Source organism: Armigeres subalbatus, chromosome 2, assembly GCF_024139115.2.
Source record: "Armigeres subalbatus isolate Guangzhou_Male chromosome 2, GZ_Asu_2, whole genome shotgun sequence".
Lineage (NCBI taxonomy): Eukaryota > Metazoa > Arthropoda > Insecta > Diptera > Culicidae > Armigeres > Armigeres subalbatus.
In genome coordinates, this window is record NC_085140.1 from 405007165 (window position 1) to 405026048 (window position 18884).

Genomic DNA, 18884 nt, shown 5'->3' on the forward strand with positions numbered 1-18884 from the left:
GAGGAAGTAACTTTCCATTAGTGGATACTGGTTACAGTGAAATAATAGTGCTTTATATCAACTCGGACAGAATACATTCGTATCTATTGACAAATTTCTAGTTTATATGAGAAAATTTACCTTATGCTAAAATTGAAGATTAGGTTTCCAAATTCGTAATCTTCAAATAATTTCGAAGAGTGTTTGTTAATAAAAAGCTATTAATCCTTACCACCATGCTCTAAGATCTGTCGTTTAGTACTCTTCATTCAAACTAGTACAAAGTACAAAGCTTATTGACAGGCATTTTAGATTTTACGTCAAGCAGTAATTTGCGGAATTTCTTTGGGCATTCCTCCAAGAATTCTTTCGGAATTTATTTGGATTCAAAAAATCCTCCGGATGTCGCTTCAGGAATACCAATGGAAATTGTTTTAGGAATACCTTCATAATTTCCTCTAGGAGAAATTCTTGGAATTTCTTCAACATTTTCCTTAGAGATATATTCCGCAATTTCCCCGTTACGCTAGGATATGGATACTCTGAAGTAGTGTGAAGTAGTGTGTAACAGTGGAAGTTCGGTAATATCGCCAGGCTCGGTACAACACTGAAGCTGACAATATAATGTCCCTAACGTCGAATCCCAAGGTGTCAGGCGACCCGTGCCGAGGGGATGAATGGCCTAATGAAATAATTAGCCTGGCAGCTAACGGAGCCTGTAATGCTGGGTAGACACCTTTTCGTGGTGCATTACGGAGTAAGATCTACCACACTGTGCTCTGGTTGTTACGATTCTTTTTTAATACTTATGAGTGATGATCGGAAGAGTATGGAACGACTATAATTTGCTTTTAGATGATCCATCTTTTGCACCTTTTGGATGGAGGCAAAAAGGGTAAATTGTCAAAACAAAACTCAATCTTAGACTGGTTTCGAAGCCGACGACATGAATCTCCAAGCTCCAGAGCGCTGATTAATTAAGGAAAAACCTGAACCCTTTGATGGATTAGAGCTCTGTGTAAAGGTGAGGTTCCGGAAAGCCAAACGCAATGAAATCAGATCTCTGTACCAAAACGAATTCAAAACTCATAAGAAGAGGCAAAAATATGTTTGAACTTCAGTACCGATGCATGGTCAAAATAAGTATTATCCCACTTATTGTTGAAACCAAAACTTATTGAGTGGAGCGCCATTTCTCGAAGGGTATGAATATTGGTATTTCAATCTAAAGAGGCCTCACATTAAGTTTGAGAAATATCTTAATAAAAACGACTACTTCATTTCTTCTCAATATAAATGGAGCAGAAAGACATGCACTAAAAAAATGACACTGGCACTACAAAAGTTCAATGAAATGGACGCAGTGGTTCATTCCGAACAAAAAAAATCGAAAATCCCTTTATGCTTTAGGAGACTGCCGAGAATCTCTTTGAAAAATCATTTAGAAATTCTTTTTGGAACCCTTCGAATTTCATTTGGAAATTATTTTGAGAATATCGTTTGAAATTCCTACAAAATTTCCCTTGAAATTCCCGTTAGAAATTCCTATTTCATCCTTCAATAATTTTTCCGAAGAATTCTTTTAAAAAAAATTAAGATTATTTTTTACAGGTATTCTTAATGTTTTACTAAAGGAATTTCGGGAGAAACTTGCAAAGGCTGGGCGGTTCCCGAAAGAATCTCTGGATGAATGTTCGAAAGAACTACTGGTAGAATTTTATAAATTATTTCTGGAGAAGTTCCCGACAGAGTTTCTTAACAAAATTTTAGAAGAAGAAACTCCGTACGTATTTCAGTAGGAGTGTCCAAATAAATTGTTTGGAATTTCTGAAGAACAACCTAAATTGATTTTCGAAAAGAATCGAAAAGAAAGCAATCCACGAAAGAATTTTTAATGGTATTTCTAAACAGATAACTATTAAGATTTTCAAATGAATTTCGGGATGTATATGTGGAAAACAATAGACCGAAAAACATGTGATTTGAGGAGGAGAATATTGAACGAGAGTATGCAAGAACATTCACTGCTTACCGATGAGAGTCGAACGCACACCTCCCAGTACGCTAGACGGGTGCGCTACCACTATGCTACAGTGAACTTAATTTCATTTATTTAGTCTACATCTAAACAGATAACACTGAATCAACAATTTGACCCCACAATACATGGTTCGAGGCCGCATTTCTCTATCCTCGAATACGCCCCACGCTCGCCAAGTCGTTCTGCCCATCTCGCTCGCTGCGCTCCACGTCGTCTCGTACTTGCCGGATCGGAAACGAAGACCATCTTTGCAGGGTTACCGGCCGGAATTCTTGCAACATGCTCTGCCCATCGTACCCTTCCTGCTTTAGCTACCTTCTGGATACCGGGTTCGCCGCTGAGCGAGCTCATGGTTCATTCTTCGCCGCCACACACCGTCTTCTTGCAAACCGCCAAAGATGGTCCTAAGCACCCGTCTCTCGAATCCTCCGAGTGTGTGCAAGTCCTTCTCGAGCATTGTCCATGTTTCATGTCCGTAGAGGACAACCGGTCTTATTAGCGTTTTGTACATGACACATTCGGTGCGGTGGCGAATCTATTTCGACCGCAGTTTCTTCTGGAGCCCGTAGCAGGCCCGACTTCCACAGATGGTGCGCCTTTGTATTTCACGACTGACATTGTTATCAGCCGTTAGCAAGGATCCGAGGTATACGAATTCCTCGACCACCTCGAAGGTATCCCCGTCTATCGTAACACTGTCTTTGTCTTTGTCGCATTCACCACCAGTCCAACTTTTGTTGCTTCACGTTTCAGGCGGGTGTACAGTTCTGCCACCTTTGCAAATGTTCGGCCGACAATGTCTATGTCATCCGCGAAACAAATAAATTGGCTGGATCTGTTGAAAATCGTACCCCAGCTGTTACACCCGGCTCTCCGCATGACACCTTCTAGCGCAATGTTGAACAACAGGCACGAAAGTCCATCGGCGCCCGGCGCGATTCGAACGAACTGGAGTGTTCGCCCGAAATCTTCACATAGTTTTGCACACCATCCACCGTTGCTTTGATCAGTCTGGTAAGCTTCCCAGGGAAGCTGTTCTCGTCCATAATTTTCCATAGCTCTACGCGGCCGTCAACGAAGCCGGCTTAAAAACTTCCCACGAACTCATTCACTAATGGTGACAGACGACGGAAGATGATCTTGGATATCACTTTGTAGGCGGCATTAAGGATGGTGATCGCTCGAAGGTTCTCACACTCCAGCTTGTCGCCTTTCTTGTAGATGGGGCATATCCCCTTCCTTTCACTCCTCCGGTAGCTGTTCGGTTTCCCAGATTATGACTATCAGTTTGTGCAGGCAAGTGGCCAGCTTTTCCGGGCCCATCTTGATGAGCTCAGCTCCGATCCCGATCAAGAATGCATAACAAAATGATAACAAGGGGAGTTATTTATTTCAGAAAAATAATGTAACAAAATGTGTTATAAAATTGGCTGGTTAGTTGTTAAAATAACAAAAATTATATCAAAATTCCCTCTAGCCGTAACATAATTATATCATAGGTTGTTATCTTAATTTCAACATTATAACAACCGTTGATATGATTATGAGGTACACAAATCTACTTTCATGGTAATTGCCTACATCACGTATAAAAATGTGGTACGCTACAACGCCGGATTTCCATCCATAATGTAGGCAATTAACTTTGTACTAGCTATTAACATCGAACATTGATTCAAGTTATACCGGAGGTGATATCCTCCGCTTTTTTCCAATATCAAAAGAAGTAGGCAATTATTTTGTGTAAATATACATAACTAATGTTGTTATAATTTTGATATGAAATAAAACTGGCCGAAGACACATTTTTATCGAATTATCTAATTATAACACACGTTGTTTTAAATAACAACCATTGATAGAATTGAGTTATAATTTTGTTATGTATTCCTGATCGGATACCACCCTTATCAGTTGCTTTATTGGGCTTTAGCTGTTGGATGGCATCCTTAACTTCCCTCAAGGTGGGTGCTGGTTGGCTTCCATCGTCCGCTGAACTGACGTAGTCATCTCCTCCGCTGCCTTGACTTTCACTGCCTGTACTCTCAGCGCCATTCAAATGTTCCTCGTAGTGCTGCTTCCACCTTTCGATCACCACACGTTCGTCCGTCAAGATGTTCCCATCCTTATCCCGGCACATTTCGGCTCGCGGCACGAAGCCTTTGCGGGATGCGTTGAGCTTCTGGCAGAACTTGCGTGTTTCTTGATAACGGCACAGCTGTTCCATCTCCTCGCACTCCGCTTCTTCCAGGCGGCGTTTCTTCTCCTGAATAAGACGGGTCTGCTGTCTCCGCTTCCGTCTATAACGTTCCACGTTCTGCCGGGTACCTTGCGGCAGCGCGACCGCCCGCGCTGCGTCCTTCTCCTCCAGAATCTGTCTGCACTCTTCGTCGAACCAATCGTTTCGTCGACTTCGTCCCATATACCCGACGTTGTTCTCCGCTGCGTCGTTAATTGCTGCTTTGACTGTATTCCAGCAGTCCTCAAGAGGGGCCCCATCGAGCTCACCCTCTTCCGGCAACGCTGCCTCGAGACGCTGCGCGTATGCAGTGGCGACATCAGGTTGCTTCAGTCGCTCTAGGTCGCACCGCGGCGGTCGTCGGTACCGAACATTGTTGATGACGAATAGTTTTGAGCGCAGTTTAACCATCACCAGATAGTGGTCAGAGTCGATGTTAGCGCCACGATATGTCCTGACGTCGATAATGTCGGAGAAGTGCCGTCCATCAATCAGAACGTGGTCGATTTGTGATTCTGTCTGCAGTGGTGATCTCCAGGTGTACCGATACGGGAGGCTGTGTTGGAAGTAGGTGCTGCGAATGGCCATATTCTTTGAGGCAGCGAAATGAATTAGTCGTAGGCCGTTTTCGTTCGTCAGCCGGTGTGCGCTGAACTTCCCAATAGTCGGTCTAAACTCCTCCTCTTGGCCAACCTGAGCGTTCAAATCTCCTATGATGATTTTGACGTCGTGGCTTGGGCAGCTATCGTACTCACGTTCCAACTGCGCGTAGAATGCGTCCTTATCATCATCAGTGCTTCCGGAGTGTGGGCTATGGACGTTGATTATGCTGAAGTTGAAGAACCGGCCTTTGATCCTCAACCTGCACATTCTCTCGTTGATCGGCCACCACCTTTTTGATCACGCGCTTTTGCATATCGCCCATCACTATGAAAGCTGTTCCCATCTCATGTGTGTTGCCGCAGCTCTGGTAGATGGTATGATTACCTCTAAGTGAACCTAATACTACCCTCAATAAGTTACCCTAATGGTAATTTGATAGATACGGTGCAACCCTTCACGACAATTAGCAGATCAATCACACTCATCCATACTCTCTCTTCTGGAAAATACACAGCTGACAGAAAAGCTTGTATGGAAGTCAAAAGAATACCCTCTGAAAAAATAGAAAATTAGTTATAATTCAAGTCTTTGATTTGAATTATTGGCATATCAATAAAATATTCTCTTCTGAAATCAGTAACTCAAGAATCATGTATGAGTCTCTTCGAAATACTAAGAAGTTTCTCGAAAGTTAGAATTCGGAAATATAGAGAATTTCCTAAAGAATACCAGTATCGAAAAAAAAATTCCCGCTCAGATCAGCTTTGTTCGAACTATTGACGTCGCGAATGAGAGGTCCCAACCGCGTTACATGCTTCTTTTTGGTAATCACACCTTCTTTGGATTTTGGTTGAATTTCTTCTAGGGGAACTGGGGGTAGGACGCCCACGTTAAGGAAAATGCCATTTTTATCAATGAAAACCACCATTTCAGCCAGTTTACATCAGCGCATACTGAAGAACAGCATATCTGCGACTGACTACCGATAACAGATATCTAATTGTCCATTTTATTGCACAGAAATTTGATTTTTAAAAAGCACCCGAAAAAAAAATGATTTTGTAACCATGCGGGGTGAGATGCGCCAGTGGATGGGTTAAAACGCGCATGTGCTTATCGTACTGATTTTCATTTTAATTGCCTACATTAAGGCAATTAACCGAATGTTTCAGCTGTTTCGGTCATACGAAATGAGCATGGGCGTAATGCCCCACACCGACCTCAGAAGTTTGAAGGCCCATAAAATCGTTTTAAAACCATTTTTGACGACGATTTCGTGTGGAACATAAAGAACACGAGTAAGCAGCATGGCTCATGGCTCAATTATTAATTTATCAATGTATAACAGTGACAGAAAGACTAAATTCCACCGAGCTAGAATTGCATCAAAACACGCAAAAATCGTTTTTTCGAGTTTTTCATGTATAACTAGAGAAAAGTCATGAAATATATGTATCCAATGGCAATATTTTTCATTGCTTTATCGTATAGACTATTGAAAATAATCAAAATGGGGATATTTAACCTTATTCAGGGGTGGCGCGTTTTAACCCCTATGGGCGTGCTACCCCCACTTCCCCTACCTAGTAGGACGAAAGCAGGCCCCACACGAGGCATATATTGACAATACTTTTTTCGTCAAACTTTTCATCAAACTTTTCTTCAATATTTTCACTGATTAGCCGGCATGGCCGTAGCTGAAGAAAAACTCAATTTTTTCTTGAACTAATACGAATCAAATAGCGGTATAACGCACAAAACACGCACACACTCAACCGTCATCGACTCCTGTGGGCAAACTGCGGGGGGAGATGAGGGGAAATATTGAAAGTAATATCAAACTTTTCTGATTCCCCTCAATATTTACTTCAATATTTTGGGTTCGCACTCACACCATCAATCTTTTTCTTCAATAATCAAGAGTTTGTCAAACTTTTTCCGTCGTGTGGGGTCTGCTGAAGACTCAAACAGCAAGGCCAGTAAACGTATCCCTAGTAACCCGCTTTTCATTCATGGTAAGCGAATCCTCCACGCAAACAACAGCAAGCAGCAGATGGCACTGATGCTGGAACAAAAAGTGCAATGAGCCTTGCGTTCATACAGCAATTAGTTTTATCTAAACACCATTTTTCACGACCGTCGGATCACTTTGCGGTCTTCCAATGAAAGTTTGTTTGGGGATTTTTTCTTTGGAAAGGTAAATTTCCCCATAGTAAATCCTATGGAAAATTTAAATCGCTGACGCTAAAATATAGTTTCACCAATTGAGCAGAAATTTCGTATATGCATTATAAGACCCAAAAAGCTTCTGAAAAATATGAGGGAACGAATTTTTTTTTTCATATATCCATGTCCCAGGCTAATGAATATATGTTCAGATGGAGATCGGGTCAGTTGCCCTACATCATGGTCATCAAAGATATAAATTTCATAACTTTCCATTACTATCCAGCATAAATACAAATTGTAAAAAAAACTGTTTATTTAATCTACAGATTCACATAAATATCAGTATTGATGGCAGTTCATAAAAATGGAAAACTTGTGATATCTCTCACACAGATTTTAAAAGTTCCACCAATAGTCGCGTTTCATGTTATTACAAGTAACGTTAGCCATCCGTTAGCATCAATGATAATCTAAAGCCTTGTTTCATACTTCAGTCCCTATTTTATCCCAAACATCTATACCAGCTTTTCGATCTTAGTAATGAATAAATGACTAGAGAATAACAAATGTTATGATGGTTCTTTTTTTAACTGCTGATTTTTTCCCAAAATTTTTCAATTCAATCGAATTAAAAGAATTGGGAATTATTTTGATTGTGAAGCAACTTGTACTATGGAGTGTTGAAAGGATGGAAGTAGTAGTGATTCGTTTGATATATCAAGCACGGCGCTGGGGCCGAAGCTATTTTGCGGATGAAGCTATTGCGAGGAGGATGTGCAAGGGTTTCGGAAGAAGACGTTGAAGGAAATAGCATTCACGAGAATGAAGTCTTATGAGATGCAGGATCACGGTGAGTTCTTTCCAATTTGTTTACTAGTAAATGTATAATGAATAAAACTAAATGCGCGCTGAATTAAAAATATATTTCATATATTTTGAATCCGGAAGTTTGATTATGTTACCTTTATCCATTTGATAAACGGTAGCATAATTAGGCGGGGCTTACTGTTAGTGATAGTGACCTCGGAGTGGCATGAAATACCAGGCACTCTGAAATGGGTCACTGGAGCTGCAGTAGAGCTAGCACTTTCTAACTCCCGGATTAAATCTGACTATTTTAACAGACAGCTTTCTTCCATAACATCACTGCCAGACAGTGGGGGTTAGTTTGTACACACACAGAGAATAACATATGTTATGATGTCGAGAAGCTTCTTTTGCTATCAAAAAAGAGTGAATACATAAATACTGGACAGATTCGGGTACTCCGAAAATTTGCGGATATTTTGGCAAATACAGCGAAGTCCATTTGGATCCAATTCGAATTCTAAATCAATTTAAATCCAAAGCCAACCCAAATCCATTTCTAGCCCAATCCAATTCCAATCCAAATCCAGTTCAAAACCAATATAAATCCGATTCCAATTTAATCCAAATCTAATGCAAATCCAATACAAATCCCAATCCAGTCCAAATTAAATTTAAATCTAATCCAAATCCAATGTAAATCCTATCCAATTCAAATCCAATCTTAAAATACAATCCAATCCAAATCCAATTTTATCCTCAATCCAATCCAAATTAAATTAAAATCTTATATTCAAATCCGATCTAAATATAATCCAAATCAAATCCAATACCAATCAAATCGAAACCAAATTCAATCCAACTCCAATCTAAATCCAATCAAAGTCCAATTCTAATCAGATCTAAAGCTAATCTAAATCCAATTCAAACTCAATTCAAATCCAATCCGATTTCAATCCATATTAATTTTAAATCTAATCCAAATTCAATCTTAATCTTATCCAATTCGAATCCAGATCCAATTAAAATTAAATTTAAATCTAATCCAAGTCCAATTTAAATCTAATCAAATTCCAATCCAAATAGAGTCAAAATATTTTTAAGGTTTTGCAATTACAATAATCCCCTACATCGAAGCAAGCGACGCGCGGATTCACCAACTTTTGGTTCGCGTGTCATCGATGTTTTCGTTGATGTCGTCGAAGCCGGCCCGTGACTTACACGAGTTTCAGATAACGTTCCGAGTGCGGGCATTTTAAATATGAAGTGTCTCCTGAAATATTGCGGCCGTAGTATTGAGAAGTATTAGGAATATGGTTGTTTTTCGTTTCCCTTCGAAGGGAACCACAAAATTCCTGTGGAATAAATTCTGCCTATGGAATTCGGATGTTAAAATCAAGTCAAGTTCTCGAATATTCAGTGCTGCCCCAGATAGCCCCACCATTTTTTCTGAATACTGAATTTTCCTATTTTACAGTTTTTAAATTTTCTGATTTTCCTAATTTTTGATTTTCATCCCAAATTTCAAATTTTCCAGTTTCTAGGTCTCATTGTTTTCAATTTTTCATTTATAAAATCATACAATTATTCAGTTATTCAGCTTAGTTAAGTATTCTAAAATTTTGATATTTCCAGATTTTAAGCAATTTCAATATTCAATTTTTAAGTTAGTAAAATTGATTTTTTTTGGATTATTTTTTAAAAAAATATAAGGTATTCCATTTTTCTTATCTTAATGATAATTAATGATTTATTAATTTTAAAATTTCTAAATCCATAAATTACTAGCTTTATGTACCCGGCCTTGCTCGGAATTGCCAGTCTGGTTTGCAGTTTTCTTTTACAATCGGAAAATGATAAAACCAATTGGTCAACAGGGTAATTGTGTTTACTTATTCATACTTTATCATTTGATTAAAAGAAGGCTTTTGGAAACATTGACTGATTTTGAAGAAGGGATTGTGGGTTTGAAAGGTCTTATTCCGGGCAAACGTCTATTTCTAATGAAGGAAAAACATTCATCGATGGCATTTTCCGGGCAACGCATATTTTTAAAGAAGGGATCACACCCACCATTGCCTTATTCCGGGCAAATGCCTACTTTTAAAGAAGCAATCATATCCACCATTCAGAAGGAAACTCATTAATAATTGCTTTTCACTGGGCATACCATTATTCCGATGAACAACAATACTCAATCCCAATACCCCCCCTCCCATTCCAAAAGTCCCTTCCAGCCTCACTATAATAGTTTCCTTTGGGTAGGGATTACGTGTTTACGTGTTTGGTTTGAATTGACCTATGCGATAAAAAGGTATACTAAATTGTTCGTTTAATGAATATACCCTGTCTCTCATTTAGCTATGGCACTCCTACCCAGTCTGATATAGTCTTCCTTAGACAGATAATATGGGTTCCAAATTTGGTGGACATCGATAAATGGGTTCAGAAGTCATGCTGAATTGATCGATAACTAAGCAATACCCCTCCCCCCACACCCTCCCCCTTTTCCAAAGAGCATACTCAACCCCCCTATCGTCGTCTCCTTAAGATAAAGAATGTGTGTTCCAAATTTGGTTAAAATCGGTAAATGGGTTCAGAAGTTATGCTGGAACATACATACAAACATACATACAAACATACAAACATTGAGTTTTATATATATATAGATATAGATAGATAGATAGATAGATAGATAGATAGATAGATAGATAGATAGATAGATAGATAGATAGATAGATAGATAGATAGATAGATATCAAAAGTTTCAAATTCGAAAATATTTAAGTTAGAATTTTTTTAAGTCTTCTAGTTGAAAAATTATTTTTTTTTCATATTTTTATGTTTTATTTATTTTTTTTTATTTTCACGTTGCCTAATTTCCTAAATTTCATATGTTTAATTTTACAATCTACGATTTTTTCTAATTTTTAAAATTTCCCAATTTTGTTTTCCCATGTTTTATTATTCAGTTTCCTACACTGAGGAAAATGGACGTATGATTTCAATCAAACCCTCTATGAAAATTTGCCACAAGGAATCGGTATGAATATTGATATGTTGCCTTAGGAATGATGATTTTCATTTAGAAAAAATACAGTGCCGCAGCTTGGGCTCAAACCATGGACGTCGGGGTCGAGAGGCCGGTATGTAGACCACACGCCCATCGACGCTTGAATCTTCGGGAAGGCAACTGCGTATAAGAAGCACTGTTAGTGGAATAACCAGTGAAAGATTCATAAGGCGCCAGTTATGAATTTCAATAGTACAGTTTGCTGAGTGTAATTTTACAGTTTTTAAATATTTAAGGTGAAACTGTTCAAAATCCAAATAAATTTTGCCTCGCATTGTCAGAGGCAACAATCTCAACAAAGAAGCAACGAATAACTGTCATATTTTATTTTGACTTTGCTGCGTCGCAGCAAGCATAAAAAAGAAGACAGCTGCTCATTACTTCAGTATGGATAGTTGTGCCCTTGAAAACGCATATCCGATATCCCAAATTCCAGTTCTGTAATTTTGCGATTACATCCAGCTTTCTAGAGGGTTATAGTTCTTCCTGTCTACCCCACGTTGTTGTTCTTACGGTGTCCAAATGATATTTAGACAACTTTTGTACCATTAGACGACTGGTTTTATGTTGCCGACTTGTGATTGGTTGATTCTGCTGCCTTCGGCTTTCGACAAAAGCTTGATTATTTTTGAATAATCTTGCATTTAAAAATGGTTACAATTTAAACATGAGAATATTACTACATTCTTCCCGAGTCGGTTTGAAAAATAAGTATCTTGAAAACTTTTAGAAAGAACGATGCTATTACCGTATTAAATCTTATTTGGAAATTGTTATTTTGCATACTGTTTCGTTTTTTTCGGATAAGACGTTGTGCTACGTTCCTACAGACCCCACAGTTGAATCTTACAAGTATTATGTAAATTAAACTAGGATCTGATAATCCTAATTGTAATGATTTGGATTACTCTAGTAGTTAATTTATGTTTTCGAAATAAATTCTTACATTGTTTTGAATTTGACAAAGTTTGATTTGAAATAGCGGATAGATAGCGCTGCCACTTTCATTGCGTTCCCTTTAGAGTTAAGTAATATTTGACCGATCCCTAAATGTACCCTTACCAAATCATCAATCATTTTGAACTATTTAAGCACACCTCCCTCTTCTGTTATGTATTTCTTGTCTTCTTGATATCTTCTTGAGAATTTTCCGAATGATTTCCTAAAAGAATTTCCTGAAAGAATTTCCGAAATTCTTGAATTTCTCTGGTGTTCCTTCAGAATTTCTTCTAGGGATTCTGTCGGAAGATTCTCAGGCAAATACTTCGGAGTTAGAGCCAGATATTCTTTTGGAAGTACATCAAGCTATCCCTTCAAAAGTTCAAAGCAGGAATTCTGCTAAGAAATTCCTGAAGAAATTCCCGAAAAATTTCTCACAAAAGAATTTTTGATTTCTCCCAAATGATTCTCCTTAGGTATTTCTGAAGAAGTTTTAAAAATAATTTTAACGGAATTTCCAAAGAAATTTTTAAAAGAATTTCTAAATAATTTTCCAAAGCAACTTGTGAAGGAAATTTCGAATAAACTTACGAAGAAGAAGGTGTGAATCCAACACCGAAATGTCGGCGATTATTAAATAGACATCATTCAGCTTCCCTCCAAAGACTGCATTGTAATGAGATATCACCCTGGTGTTTGGCCAAACGAAACGATACCATAAAAAGAAGAAAACTGTATTGTCTCGACCAAGGTCGACGTCACAACTACGACAAAATTTGTAGTGCGCTAGTGTAGATTATCGCAACCAAACGAACTGAAATTTTATCCAAAAATACGCATGCACAACTATACCCTTCTTTTGCGATCGACCCGGCACCTTCCCTGCTACCAAAGAAAACGAATTCCACTTTTGCACCAACACACTCACTGGGTGTGATATGGAAACACGCGTTTTAGTAGCTTTCCCGGCTATCTATCTCAGGGCGGGTTGTAAGACGATCCACTCAACACTAAAGAACGACTGTGAATCAAATTTAAAAAAAAACTAACGGAATTTAAAAAGACCTGGAAATTTTGAAATTTGGACGGACGGACCACTGGCGATGGCAATTAGCTGGCGGTGTGAAGGCTGGTATTGTCCGGTTCGGAGACCAGAAAGCGGAAATCGGTTGATTCTCGACCGCACGAGCTACGACGCTGGTTTCGACGATTTTTCTGCTTCACGCACTGCCCTTCTGAATCCCGTGAGATGTCGACAGGCCCGGTTTGCAAAACAATCAGTCAATTTTACACAAATTCATAGGTGGTACAAGCCTGGACTGTTGTATGACAGTAGCATAACTTTCAATCGGTACCACAGGTATTGATTTGGGATTAAAGGCCCCCACGCAATACAGCGGAACGACGACGCAAACGGCAGATTTGACAGTTTGCCCATATATTTTCTGTCAAATTTTCCGTTTCCGTTATAAAAGTTTAGAATGGTTGAATAATACATAGATGCTATCGCTGTACAGCTTGTGCAATTCGATGAAATTCCTTAATTTGTAAACACATTAGGCTTGCATTTTCTGGCATCAGCATCGGGAATATCAGTTTTGTCGGATAGAATTCCGACATAATGGTGTGGGATCGGTTTGACGGCGTGCCGCTCGACCGACACTGAAATTGTATTTTCAGCTGTCGGGCGTGGGCTGATGTTTTGTTTCGTGCTCTTTACCGTGCATAATTGAATGGTCTAGTTATATTATGCCACAATGTGTTGAACAATTGCCACTTGCATAGTGTGATAACTAGCCGCTAGGTTTTTGGAAACAATGATTTGCATGTGGCATGGAATCCTTTGAGCTACCGACGGACGGATCTTAGCATTTTTGTAACTTTCAATGTATGTGGGTATTTGAATAACAATGAGAACATTGAGAATGTAAAACACTGTTTCGTTTCACAATTAATGACGGTGAGAATTGTAAATCAATCGGGCCGGTTAGGGGTATGGGCATGGTTGGGTGATGAAATTCACATCCAATTGTGTGCGGACATCGGAATGGTTTTGTCCATTAGCATAAAACAGTTGTGAAACAGTTAATTGTACACAATTAAATTCTCATATCATGCGAATGATTGATTTAGTTTTTACTACGCTGATTTTTATTACTAATTGAGTTGAGAGTTTAACTTATTGGCCCATAAAAGCGAAATGCTCCACAGTATGCAGAAGCCATCAAGCGATATGCTAGATTATTGATAAATACTTCGAAATTACACTATTTTGGATGAAATTACTATTAAATTAAAAGATTTGCTTAGGGGACGCATATTAACCATCCTTCCTCTATTAGCGTTCAAATATCGCTTTGAGTGCGCTCGTTACATGGATTTGAAACACGGTCTACGGTTGATAATCTGAAGGACGAAGTTGAGTACATATTAGCATAAAGAGAGGATCTCTAACAATGAAAACGATGAAAACACTTGCTATGTCGTTCAGGCGATCATCAATCGTTTGGAATATGCCTGGCCTCAACTAATCACCAGAAGTGTCATCCTCTTTGTTTTTTTGTTATCCTCGCATCAAAAACCCTGCTATACCACCTGACAGAACTGCATTTAAAAACTTCAACAGCAAAAGAAAATTCAAGGGTGGACCACACTTATATAAAAAATATCAAAATATTTTTTTCTAAACGTATTTGGCCCGTTTACATATGAGCTAGTTCTAGCGGACAATGCACTATCCGACAATACTAGCGCGATATTAGCACAATGTAAACAGGAATTATCCTTGCTAATAAGCGTTTACATTATGCTAATTTCGTGCTAGTATTGTCGGATAGTGCATTGTCCGCTAGAACTAGCTCATATGTAAACGGGCCAATACTCCCTGAAAATTAAACTTTTTGCTCCCAGAAGCTACTGTAAACGTTTTAGCCAGATCCGTCAAGCCTAAGTAGGTGCTAAACAAGCTTGAAGTGAGTGTACAGTTCTGCCATCTTTGCAAATGTTCGGCCGACAATCGGCTATGTCATCCACGAAATAAACAAAAATTGACTGGATCTGCTAAAAATCGTACCCCGGCTGTTACACCCGGCTCTCCGCAAGACTCCTTTTCAAGCGCAATGTTGAACGGCATAGGCACAGGCATCATCAACTTTCACCATCACAAGTTCATCACCTTTTCTTAGTCCCCGGCGCGATTTGAACGAAGTGCGCTCGACCCAACTAGTGTATACTGTTCGCACGTTGGTCTACCAGACATCCATGGATGATTTAAGCATTTCAAAAGATGTTCATCGATGCTTAGCCCTGACAATACAAATCTCGAAATCTCGTAGGATTCCAAAAAATCCTCGATAGGTTTAAAAAACTTATTTTTAGCCGTAAATGAAACGAAGGCTTGGCACTGATTTTTAACAGCTTTATTGATTTGCTTCGAACCTAGAATACATTAAACATCAGCGGTTCTCAACCTGGGGTACATGTACCAGCACAGCGTGTGAGGGGTGAGGATCAAAAGACCAATGGACAAAACGTCGAAAGAAGAAATTTTAAAAATCGTCGATTTGATCTATCTGAGACAAAATGTTGAATCATATTCTTCTGAACAAAAATCTAGAATCCGAAAGTTCGGAAGCCTCTATTTGTGAGACTTGAAGGCCTTTTTACGTAAAACTCAGTAGCTTCGAGACAGCTTGGGAGCCTCCTTTCAAGAGGCTCGGAAGCCTCCTTTCAAGAGGCTCGGAAGCCTCCTTTCAAGAGGCTCGGAAGCCTCCTTTCAAGAGGCTCGGAAGCCTCCTTTCAAGAGGCCTCGGAAGCCTCCTTACAAGAGGCTCGGAAGCCTCCTTCAAGAGGCTCAGAAGCCTCCTTTCAAGAGGCTCAGAAGCCTCCTTTCAAGAGGCCTGGAAGCCTCCTTTCAAGAGGCTCAGAAGCCTCCTTTCAAGAGGCTCAGAAGCCTCCTTTCAAGAGGCTCAGAAGCCTCCTTTCAAGAGGCTCAGAAGCCTCCTTTCAAGAGGCTCAAGCCTCCTTTCAAGAGGCTCAGAAGCCTCCTTTCAAGAGGCTCAGAAGCCTCCTTTCAAGAGGCTCAGGAAGCCTCCTTTCAAGAGGCCCGGAAGCCTCCTTTCAAGAGGCCCAGCCTCCTTTCAAGAGGCTCAGAAGCCTCCTTTCAAGAGGCTCAGGAAGCCTCCTTTCAAGAGGCCTGGAAGCCTCCTTTCAAGAGGCTCAGAAGCCTCCTTTCAAGAGGCTCAGAAGCCTCCTTCAAGAGGCTCGGAAGCCGCCTTTCAAGAGGCTCAGGCCTCCTTTCAAGAGGCTCAGAAGCCTCCTTTCAAGAGGCTCAGAAGCCTCCTTTCAAGAGGCCTGGAAGCCTCCTTCAAGAGGCTCAGCCTCCTTTCAAGAGGCTCAGGCCTCCTTTCAAGAGGCTCAAGCCTCCTTTCAAGAGGCTCAAGCCTCCTTTCAAGAGGCCTCAGAAGCCTCCTTTCAAGAGGCTCAAGCCTCCTTTCAAGAGGCCTGGAAGCCTCCTTTCAAGAGGCTCAGAAGCCTCCTTTCAAGAGGCTCAAGCCTCCTTTCAAGAGGCCTGGAAGCCTCCTTTCAAGAGGCTCAGAAGCCTCCTTTCAAGAGGCTCAGAAGCCTCCTTTCAAGAGGCTCAGAAGCCTCCTTTCAAGAAAAGGCTCCAGAGCCTCCTTTCAAGAGGCCTGGAAGCCTCCTTTCAAGAGGCCTGGAAGCCTCCTTTCAAGAGGCTCAAGCCTCCTTTCAAGAGGCTCAGAAGCCTCCTTTCAAGAGGCTCAAGCCTCCTTTCAAGAGGCTCGGAAGCCTCCTTTCAAGAGGCTCGGAAGCCTCCTTTCAAGAGGCTCGGAAGCCTCCTTTCAAGAGGCTCGGAAGCCTCCTTTCAAGAGGCTCGGAAGCTTCCTTTCAAGAGCTTCGGAAGCCTCCTTTCAAGAGGCTCGGAAGCCGCCTTTTCAGAGGCTCGGAAGCCTCCTTCAAAGAGTCTAGGGAGTTTACTATCAAGAGTCTCGGGAGCCTGCTTTCAAGAGTCTCGGGAGCCCTTTTTTAGAGTTTCGTGAGCCTGATTTCAAGAGTCTCGAGAGCCTCCTTGCAAGAATCCCGGAAGCCTTTATTCAAGATGTGGAAGCCTCCTTTCAAGATGCTCGGAAGCCTCTTTTCAAGAATCTCGGAAGCCTGCTTTCAAGAGACTTGGAAGCTTCCTATCAAGAGACTCGGAGTCCTAGTTTCGGGAGGCTCGGAATCCTCCAAAAGTCCGAAGTCTTGTGAGTTAAGCTTATTTTCATTTACAGCGAAATAAAATAGGGAGTACCTCACTAAAAGCATGAGTTCGAAGGTTGAGAACCACTGTTATACATGATACATTAAATATTGGATAAATCAGTTAGTGAAATTCTTTTCTTCGGTTTACGATTCAGTGCTTGTAGGGCACCTACGAGCAATCAAACGGCGATTTAACCGCGAAAAACTTATCCAACATTCCTATTAGAAAAAATTCTATGATGATTTTCAAATACTCAATTCTAATATCTCTATTCTAATACAACTTACTTGTCGATAATTTTTAGTTTAGGTAACACATTTAGCAAGAAATAAACTTATAGAAACAAATCTAGCACATATTTTAAAATTCACTGGTTTTACAGCTGCGGCAACAAAAGGTACTAAGTAAGGCATGTCGTTATTTGAAAGGCTTTCAGTCCTTGACTGGCTTACCTCTGAGAAAGTTTTAAAATTCATTCGAAAGAACTCCAAGTTCTTCCTTATTTAATTTTAGTTGCCTTGAAACTTAAGAGTTTTACTAAACCTTTCTTCAATCTCAAAAGGCCTTGCGTGATAATTTAAAATTCAAACTTGTCAGGAAATAGCAGCAAAGTCCTTAGGACACTTTTCGATATGCTATATCGTTTTATTCAGAAATACAATTCATCTTTTAGGACTAGTTTCAAGTAGAAAACTAAAGATCACCGCTCGATTTACTAAAAAAATTCTCACAAAATCTTAAAGGATTGATCTTTTGCTGATAAATTCCATTGCAAAATCTACGGTAACCTAAGCAATAGAAAGCACTCATGTGGACATGTTAAGAAATAAAGCTTAAAGCAACTTATTTGGTTGTGATAGCCTCTATATAATTAAGAACAAACAAATTTCTCAATAATGCAATAGAAACACTCAAGTAACAGATGTGAAAGGAGTGCTTACTGTCATAACTGGTGCTATGGGCACGATCGGTACACCTACCCTAGTCGACATTTCCCATACAAACTTAAAGATCGTTTTCACGAAATTTGCAAAAAAAATATTATGATAGTTCGGTAATGATTGGTATGATTTATCTTCATATCCATAATAATCCAACTATCTTGCTTAATAACTTTATACCTATAAAGGACCGGAACTGGATGATCCAATTAGCACAGGAAAAATTAACACGCTCCAGCAACCCATTCTAATTCACCCCGAAAGCTAATTAGCATATCTTCTCCCCCGCTTCCACTACGTTGTCGTATACTGCCGGCACTCGCATGATAGTCCAAACTAGAATTTCGTCACTTTTGGGTATCAATTAATCTGGAAACCACTGATTAAAAATTTGAGGAATTTAAATTTAAATTTTATGGATTATTTCGGGTCCTTCAATGAAAATCCAATTTTGAATATCAACGGATTTCATCGAAATACAGCAAAAATCATATGGAACTGGCACATATAAAAGTATCCTCAGAAACTATCGGCAATAAGGATTGTTTGAAGTTTGCGCAACATCATTGTGTATATCGACTGCTTTACACAATCAATCAATTAGTAAGTACTAGAGAAACACAATATATTTTTCAACAAAAAAATTATTGAAAATGTTATATACATTTTCCGTTTTATATTTCATGTGGCCGCGAAAACATTGTGTATTAGCTAATTTTATTCTCCATCATTTAATTACATCTGGAAGATGGGCGACTGATTCGAACCAAACGCAGTAGCAGCCCTATAGTTAGAAATGCTGGTGGGTGCTAATAAATGATGACCATAGGCAG

The 18884-nt window shown here is 39.6% G+C and overlaps 1 protein-coding gene across 1 annotated transcript in view; it reads left to right on the plus strand.

Moving 5' to 3' along the window:
* Positions 1-18884, plus strand: part of LOC134213335 (neural-cadherin-like) — a 1323925-nt gene that overhangs the window by 1648 nt on the left and 1303393 nt on the right. The gene's annotated exons all lie outside the window — the stretch shown is intronic.